Source organism: Borostomias antarcticus, assembly GCF_949987555.1.
Source record: "Borostomias antarcticus genome assembly, chromosome: 29".
In the NCBI taxonomy this organism is placed as follows: domain Eukaryota; kingdom Metazoa; phylum Chordata; class Actinopteri; order Stomiiformes; family Stomiidae; genus Borostomias; species Borostomias antarcticus.
This window is the reverse complement of record NC_140262.1, coordinates 3984842-3992419: the sequence shown is the minus strand read 5'-3', so window position 1 is coordinate 3992419 and position 7578 is coordinate 3984842.

Genomic DNA, 7578 nt, shown 5'->3' with positions numbered 1-7578 from the left:
GGGGGGCAGAGAGAGGGGGAGAGGGGGCGTCCGTCGGTTCGTAAATGCGGTAATTGTGAGCGCGGCCGAGGGAGTGAGCGATAGAGAGATAAGGGGGGGTAGCTAGGGGGAGAAATATCTTGGCGCGCCACGGCGGCTTTTATGCGCCCGGAGCTCGGAGCTCTGCAGAGCCATTTCAAACAGCAGACATTATAATCTGAAGGCATATAGGCCCTGTGAGGAGAGACGAACAGACCCTAAAAGGAAAACGCCACGGCGCCAGCTTCTAGGGTTTGGTGGGTGGGGGGTGGGGGGTGGGAGTGGGGGGGGGGGCGGGGTATTACAATACCTCAAGGACCACTCTAGGCCCCCCGCCATTGTTCTCTGGTGCATTGCGCACGGGGAGAAAAGAGCACGAAATGTATCATCGCAGGAAACCCCAAAGGCGCGTCCCGCAATGCGATAGGGGGGAGCGTCGTTCCGAGGGAACTCCCGCCAGATCGCTCCGCTCCTACCAGAACGCCGTCCGATGGCGGCGCCCGGAACTCGGGGACGGAATTGCTCGTTAAGACAATTACATCAGCCAGAACCGGTGACATGTACATCATTGAGGAGGGGGGGTGGGGGGGGTGGGGGTGGCTGGTTTTCTAGGATCACCATGCTTTGCAATTGACCTCTCCCATTCCCGGGGTCGTGCCCTGTGAAGTGTTGAGGCGGGGGCGGGGGGGGGGGGGTGGGGGGGGGTTGAGTCCTGCTACCCTGTCCCAATACGTTTTAGACCCACACCAAAGCCAGACGAAAGACCCCCACCTCCAACACGGACTCCCCCCCCACCCCCTCCCTCCCGGCCCTATCAAGCCTATCAAGCCAGACCCCCCCCCCCCCCCTCGGAAGCGCCAGTCTGCCCACGCCGTCGCAGCGAACCGCCCGCACGCATGAAGGAAAAGAGCGAGCTGTAAGAGCGGAGCTACGGCGCCCACACTCATCCCAGACTCATCCCAGACTCATCCCAGACTCATCCCTCATGGCCGCGTTCCGTCGTGTGCAGTTTCATATCGGGTGTGACTTCATATATCGGACGCGACACGCGTCGCACACAGTGAATGATAGGGCGCGTTTAGGGGGGGGTGGAGTGGAGGGGGGATGGAGGGGGGGGTGGGGGGATGGAGGGGGGGGGAGTGGAGGGGGGATGGAGGGGGGGGGGTGCTGTGCAGCGCTTGTCCCACCCAGCAGTGTCCGGCCCCAGAAGCCCCACCCTGGCAACAGCTGGGTCCGCCCCAAAACAGCGCACCATTCACCCCGGGGGGCCCTGCAGAGCCCCTCTAGGCCGGGGCCCCTGGGCAGAGGAGCTATCATCGGGGGCTAAATACGATTACTGCCCCAGCGGTCCGTCCCTGTACCCCCCACGCCCCCCCCCCCCACCCCCGAGTCCATTCATCGGCGCTTAGCAGAGGTGACACGGGCGATTCAGGGATTACTTGTGGCATAACAGGGGACGATATCAAAGGGCCCCCTGTATGAATTGGTCCCTGAAAGGAGAGGGGGCGTGAAGGGGGGGGGGGGGAGGGGGAGGCGGGGCTATCGACGGAGGAGAGAGGGGAGGGAGAGTTGCGAGGCCCCCGGCCAACACTCTTCCATGATTAAAGCCGACAGCGTCTTTGTTCGGCCTTGTCATTAGAACAAGCCGGGATCTACGGAGGGGGGGGGGGGGGGGCGGGGCCCCTGGGAGCTCAGAGATGGCCCCGCGACGCTGCGGCCGCGGAGGGGGGCGGGGGGCGCCATGACACGAAGTCGAAGTCTGTCACACGAAAGAGAAAGTTTGACTTTGAAAGTTCCATCGGGGGAGGGATGAAAGCCGACTGGAGAGGAAGCGGCCGCGGGCGAAGGTGTGGCGGTGCGGCGGAGTTAATTGCATCCCCCGGGCAAATTGAAGCTCAAACACGGGGGTGTTGAGAATGTCGTTAAAAATGACAAATGTCCTATTAATAGAACGGCCGTACGTCCTGTGAGCAGCACAGTATTATTGATTTAGTCTATTTATAAGAGTAAACACATGCAGTACAGGCAGAAACACACACACACACACACAGGCACGACGACACACACACGTCGTCACATGAGACGAGATTCTGATGTCCCTAGTAATATGCAATGATTGTCCCCGTTGAAGTGACAATTAGCACTAGCCGTACTAACTAGCTAGGGTCCAGGTCGATACTACACACACACACACACACACACACGCACACACACGCACGCACACGCGCACGCACGGCCGTCATTGATTGCAAAGTCGATGGCGGCGGAGACAACATGTGTGTGTGTATGTGTGTGTGTGCGCTCGCTCTCTCTGTCTCCTCTCCGTGTCTCCGTGTCTCCTCTGGTCTCTCCCTCTGCTTAAATCAAAACTACTGTATCTCTCTCTCATGACCTATGACCCCCCCGGCTGCTCATTTTCTCTCCCTCCAGCGATTAACACCGAGGGGGTAACAGGACCGATGAGTCATCGCCGTGTATCCAAACCCGAGCTCACAAAGCGCTCACACACACACACACACACACACTCACACACACACACACTCACACACACTCACACACCGACCTTCATGCTGTACGCTTTCTAGCCACGGCTTAATATAAACCTGTGAAATCCAGACGGGCGTTGGGTTGGGGCAGCCTGGAGTTCAGGCTGTGTGTGTTCAGGTTGTGTGTGTTCAGGTTGTGTGTGTTCAGGCTGTTTGTGTTCAGGCTGTGTGTGTTCAGGTTGTGTGTGTTCAGGTTGTGTGTGTTCAGGCTGTGTGTGTTCAAGCTGTGTGTGTTCAGGTTGTGTGTGTTTAAGCTGTGTGTGTTCAGGCTGTGTGTGTTCAGGCTGTGTGTGTTCAGGTTGTGTGTGTTCAGGCTGTGTGTGTTCAGGCTGTGTGTTCAGGCTGTGTGTGTTCAGGTTGTGTGTGTTCAGGCTGTGTGTGTTCAGGTTGTGTGTGTTCAGGCTGTGTGTGTTCAGGCTGTGTGTGTTCAGGATGTGTGTGTTTAAGCTGTGTGTGTTCAGGTTGTGTGTGTTCAGGCTGTGTGTGTTCAGGCTGTGTGTTCAGGTTGTGTGTGTTCAGGATGTGTGTGTTCAGGTTGTGTGTGTTCAGGCTGTGTGCGTTCAGGCTGTGTGTGTTTAAGCTGTGTGTGTTCAGGTTGTGTGTGTTCAGGTTGTGTGTGTTCAGGCTGTGTGTGTTCAGGTTGTGTGTGTTCAGGCTGTGTGTGTTCAGGCTGTGTGTGTTCAGGCTGTGTGTGTTCAGGCTTGTGTGTTCAGACTGTGTGTGTTCAGGTTGTGTGTGTTCAGGCTGTGTGTGTTCAGGCTGTGTGTGTTCAGGCTGTGTGTGTTCAGGTTGTGTGTGTTCAGGCTGTGTGTGTTTAAGCTGTGTGTGTTCAGGCTGTGTGTGTTCAGGTTGTGTGTGTTCAGCATGTGTGTGTTCAGGCTGTGTGTGTTCAGGCTGTGTGTGTTCAGGCTGTGTGTGTTCAGGCTATTTGTGTTCAGGCTGTGTGTGTTCAGGTTGTGTGTGTTCAGGCTGTGTGTGTTTAGGCTGTGTGTGTTCAGGGTGTTTGTGTTCAGGCTGTGTGTGTTCAGGGTGTTTGTGTTCAGGCTGTGTGTGTTCAGGCTGTGTGTGTTCAGGCTGTGTGTGTTCAGGGTGTTTGTGTTCAGGCTGTGTGTGTTCAGGTTGTGTGTGTTCAGGTTGTGTGTGTTTAGGTTGTGTGTGTTCAGGCTGTGTGTGTTCAGGCTGTGTGTGTTCAGGTTGTGTGTGTTCAGGCTGTGTGTGTTCAGACTGTGTGTGTTCAGGTTGTGTGTGTTCAGGCTGTGTGTTCAGGCTGTGTGTGTTCAGGTTGTGTGTGTTCAGGCTGTGTGTGTTCAGGCTGTGTGTGTTCAGGTTGTGTGTGTTCAGGCTGTGTGTGTTCAGACTGTGTGTGTTCAGGTTGTGTGTGTTCAGGTTGTGTGTGTTCAGGCTGTGTGTGTTCAGGGTGTTTGTGTTCAGGCTTGTGTGTTCAGGCTGTGTGTGTTCAGGCTGTGTGTGTTTAGGTTGTGTGTGTTCAGGCTGTGTGTGTTTAGGCTGTGTGTGTTCAGGTTGTGTGTGTTCAGGCTGTGTGTGTTTAGGCTGTGTGTGTTCAGGCTGTGTGTGTTCAGGCTGTGTGTGTTTAAGCTGTGTGTGTTCAGGCTGTGTGTGTTCAGGCTGTGTGTGTTTAGGCTGTGTGTGTTCAGGCTGTGTGTGTTTAAGCTGTGTGTGGATGACAGACAACACAGGACCTCCGTAAACAGCCCCACCCTCCTGGCTGTCTGCTCACACACACACACACACACACACACACACACACACACACACACACACACGTCTGATCCCCACTGACAGGCCCCAGCAGGCCAACACACACACACACACACACACACACACACATGAGCGAGCACAAACACACTCTCTGTGTGTGTCTTGTCTTTGTCCGCTCATCCCTGACAGACTCCCCCCCCCCCCCCGCCTCCCAGGACCTGATTGGAGCGCGAGCGCCGCCGCGTTCTTCAACCTGCGCGTGTGGGTGCGTTTACCCAGCAACCTGTGCTCTTCCATGGATCTGTGTGTGTGTGTGTATGTACTGTATGTGTGTGTGTGTGTGTGTGTGTGTGTGTGCGCTCTGTGCTATTTGCATGGGCTCATTCTTTCTAACCCTCCATGTGACGGATCGGTCGCATGCTCCCCACACACACACACACACACACACACACACACACACACACACACACACACACGACGAAGGGCCCAAAACTGAGATAGATCGAGGGGGGAAAGAGAGAGAGAGAGACGAGGGTAGAGTGTGTGTGTGTATGTGTGTGTGAGAGAGAGAGAGAGGGAGAGAGAGAGAGAGAGAGAGAGAGGTAGTGTGTGTGTGTGTGTGTGTGAGAGAGAGAGAGAGAGAGAGAGAGAGAGGGGTAGTGTGTGTGTGTGTGTGTGTGTGTGTGAGAGAGAGAGAGAGAGAGAGAGAGAGAGAGGGGTAGTGTGTGTGTGTGTGTGTGTGTGTGTGAGAGAGAGAGAGAGAGAGAGAGAGAGAAGGCGAGAGGGGAGGGTGAGAGTTGAACAACATTAGCACCACAGTCCTCTGCGTGACCCCGCCTCCACAAACAGAAACAGCTCAATGATGTATGAAATGAGAGAGAGAGAGAGAGAGGGAGAGAGAGAGAGAGGGAGGGAGAGAGAGAGATGGCGAGAGAGAGAGAGAAAGAGAGAGAGATGGCGAGAGAGAGAGAGAGAGAGAGGGCGAGAGAGAGAGAGAGAGAGAGAGAGAGAGACAGAGAGAGACAGAGAGAGAGAGATGGCGAGACAGAGAGAGAGATGGCGAGAGAGAGAGAGAGAGAGAGAGAGAGAGAGAGAGAGAGAGAGAGAGAGAGAGAGAGAGAGAGAGAGAAAGCTGAGCTCAGTCCTGTTCTGGGTGGGGAGCCATCGTACCCTATAGCAGCAGATGTTTTGCTCTGTGTGGTGAAAACCCGTCACTAATGCCAACAAATATCTCTCGCCCAGGTTTTATGAAGGCCTATATGCCAAAATTAGCCAATTTGCTTGATGATTTATGTTCCCATGAAGCTGACATAATAGCATAGTTTCTGTTCAAATCCACGAAGAGACAACATGCTGTAGACACACCCTTATTGGTTTAAGCTCAGATCCAATCCCGCTGAACGTGTGTGCGTGCGTGTGTGTGTACAAGCTTGTTCCATACGCATGGGTGCGTGTGTGTGTGTGTGTGTGCACAACAAGTGCCGGTGTTCCCGTGGGTAAACGTACACTATGTACAGTACTAACCATGGACGTGGTTACAGCCCGTGATACAACGCCAAGCGCCCGAACGCCACGAAACCCCCCCTCCGCCCAGCCCGGCTACGCTACGACGGCGAGGCCGACCGCTCCCCCGGCCCCGACCCCCGGCCCCTCGAGGACGGCCGGCTGCCTGCTCGTCTGCACCCCGCCATGTTTAATGGCATTGTCCTCGCGGAGAGGCGACACCGATGGATCTATAGCATGAACAGAGCGCTCTTTATAGGGCCGAGTCACAAGCCCGCCATTGTCCGTCTAGCCCCCGTAGCGGGGTGAAGGCCTGTGTTAGCCCTAAGCGTGCGTGATGAGGGGGTGAGGGAGGGACGTGTGTGTGTGTGTGGGGGGGGTGGGGGTTGGGGGGGGGGATGCCAACGTCTGATTGGTGCTTCAGCAGCAGCCGGCGCGCTGGAACACGACTGCCCCCCAGGAGTCCCAGACCCAGACAGCTGCCTCACATCTCCTCCTCACGCACGGTGAGGTCAGGGCTCATGTTCCCTAAACTAAACGACGCGCCGACACACCGCCCCCCCCCCCCAAAAAAAGGCCGCGTTTCAACAGCAACGGCGAAGGTGTAACGCTAAGCTCCGAGAGGTCAGAGGTGAGTCCGGTGTTTCCCCGGCGAGGAGGACGAGGAGAACAGACGGAAAGACGGGGGGGGGGGTCTCCTGAAGGAAGTGGGGGGGGGGGGCGGAGTCGTCAGGGATATTAAAAACCAACAGCGGTCTTCCCCCCAAAGGCCCGACTGCCCCGGCCGTAGCCCCCACGCGGCCGAGCCCCCGGGGGTGTCGCATGCTCGCCGAGCGACCGCTTACTTCCGCCATTTTGCTCCCTGGGCGGCTGGTTAAAAACTGCAGGAGTCGGAGACGGAGGGCGCCGTAGTACACGACTCGCCGGTCCTATCCTCGCCTGAACCTCCCGCCCGGGGATAAAAATAGGCCGTTCCGTGAGACGCGCGGAGAGAGACCGCGTGGGAGACGTACAGTACTGTATCGTTAAAAAATCGGGTCATAAATTCCAGAGCTCCCGGGCCGTAGGTGTGCTCCATCAATTAGAAGGGGTGTTATCAATCCAACGACCGCTCTGTTATGACTAAGCCAGGTGTTGTTTGGCGGAACGGGATCATTTATATCGGCGTGTCGGCCAGGTGTCCCCTTGTTGACCGACCCGGCGCATCTATCTCTGTCCTCCGTCGTTGCCAAACAGCGCGCCGTTCAGATGCGTGGTAGCGGCTAGGCTGCCATATAAAGAGCTGTGTTTACCTCAGCCCGCGCAAGATTTATATCCGCGAACGCATAAGCAAAGGCTGTGTGAGAGCTCACGGTGGGGAGGCACGGTAGCCAGCTGATCTGGCCTAAATACAGAGACCGTTTGAGCCAACTTCTCTCCTCCCTCCCTCCCTCGCTCCCTCCCTCCTTTCTCATCCTCAACGGAGAACCACAACAACAGTGAAGTAGGTCTGGCAGAGGAACAGAGGCGCGGCCGAGCGGCGGTGTAACATCAACATTGGCAGGCTCCCCTGCCAGGCGCCCGTGCCAGACTGTCTCTGGTTGCGCACGCCGCACGCCATCGCCGCCACTTCCTCCGATAGGGGAGCTCGCTCGCCCGCCCCCTCTCTTCCGTCCGCTCGGCGCTAACGTGAGACGGTCAGGGGTCGAGGGGGGGGGGGGCGGGGGGTTTCATCGCCGGCCGCTCGCGTTTATCGGCGAGACGAAACGTAGCGTGACGGTTCGCTCCCGCCCCCTGCCGCTTCCTGCGCCGG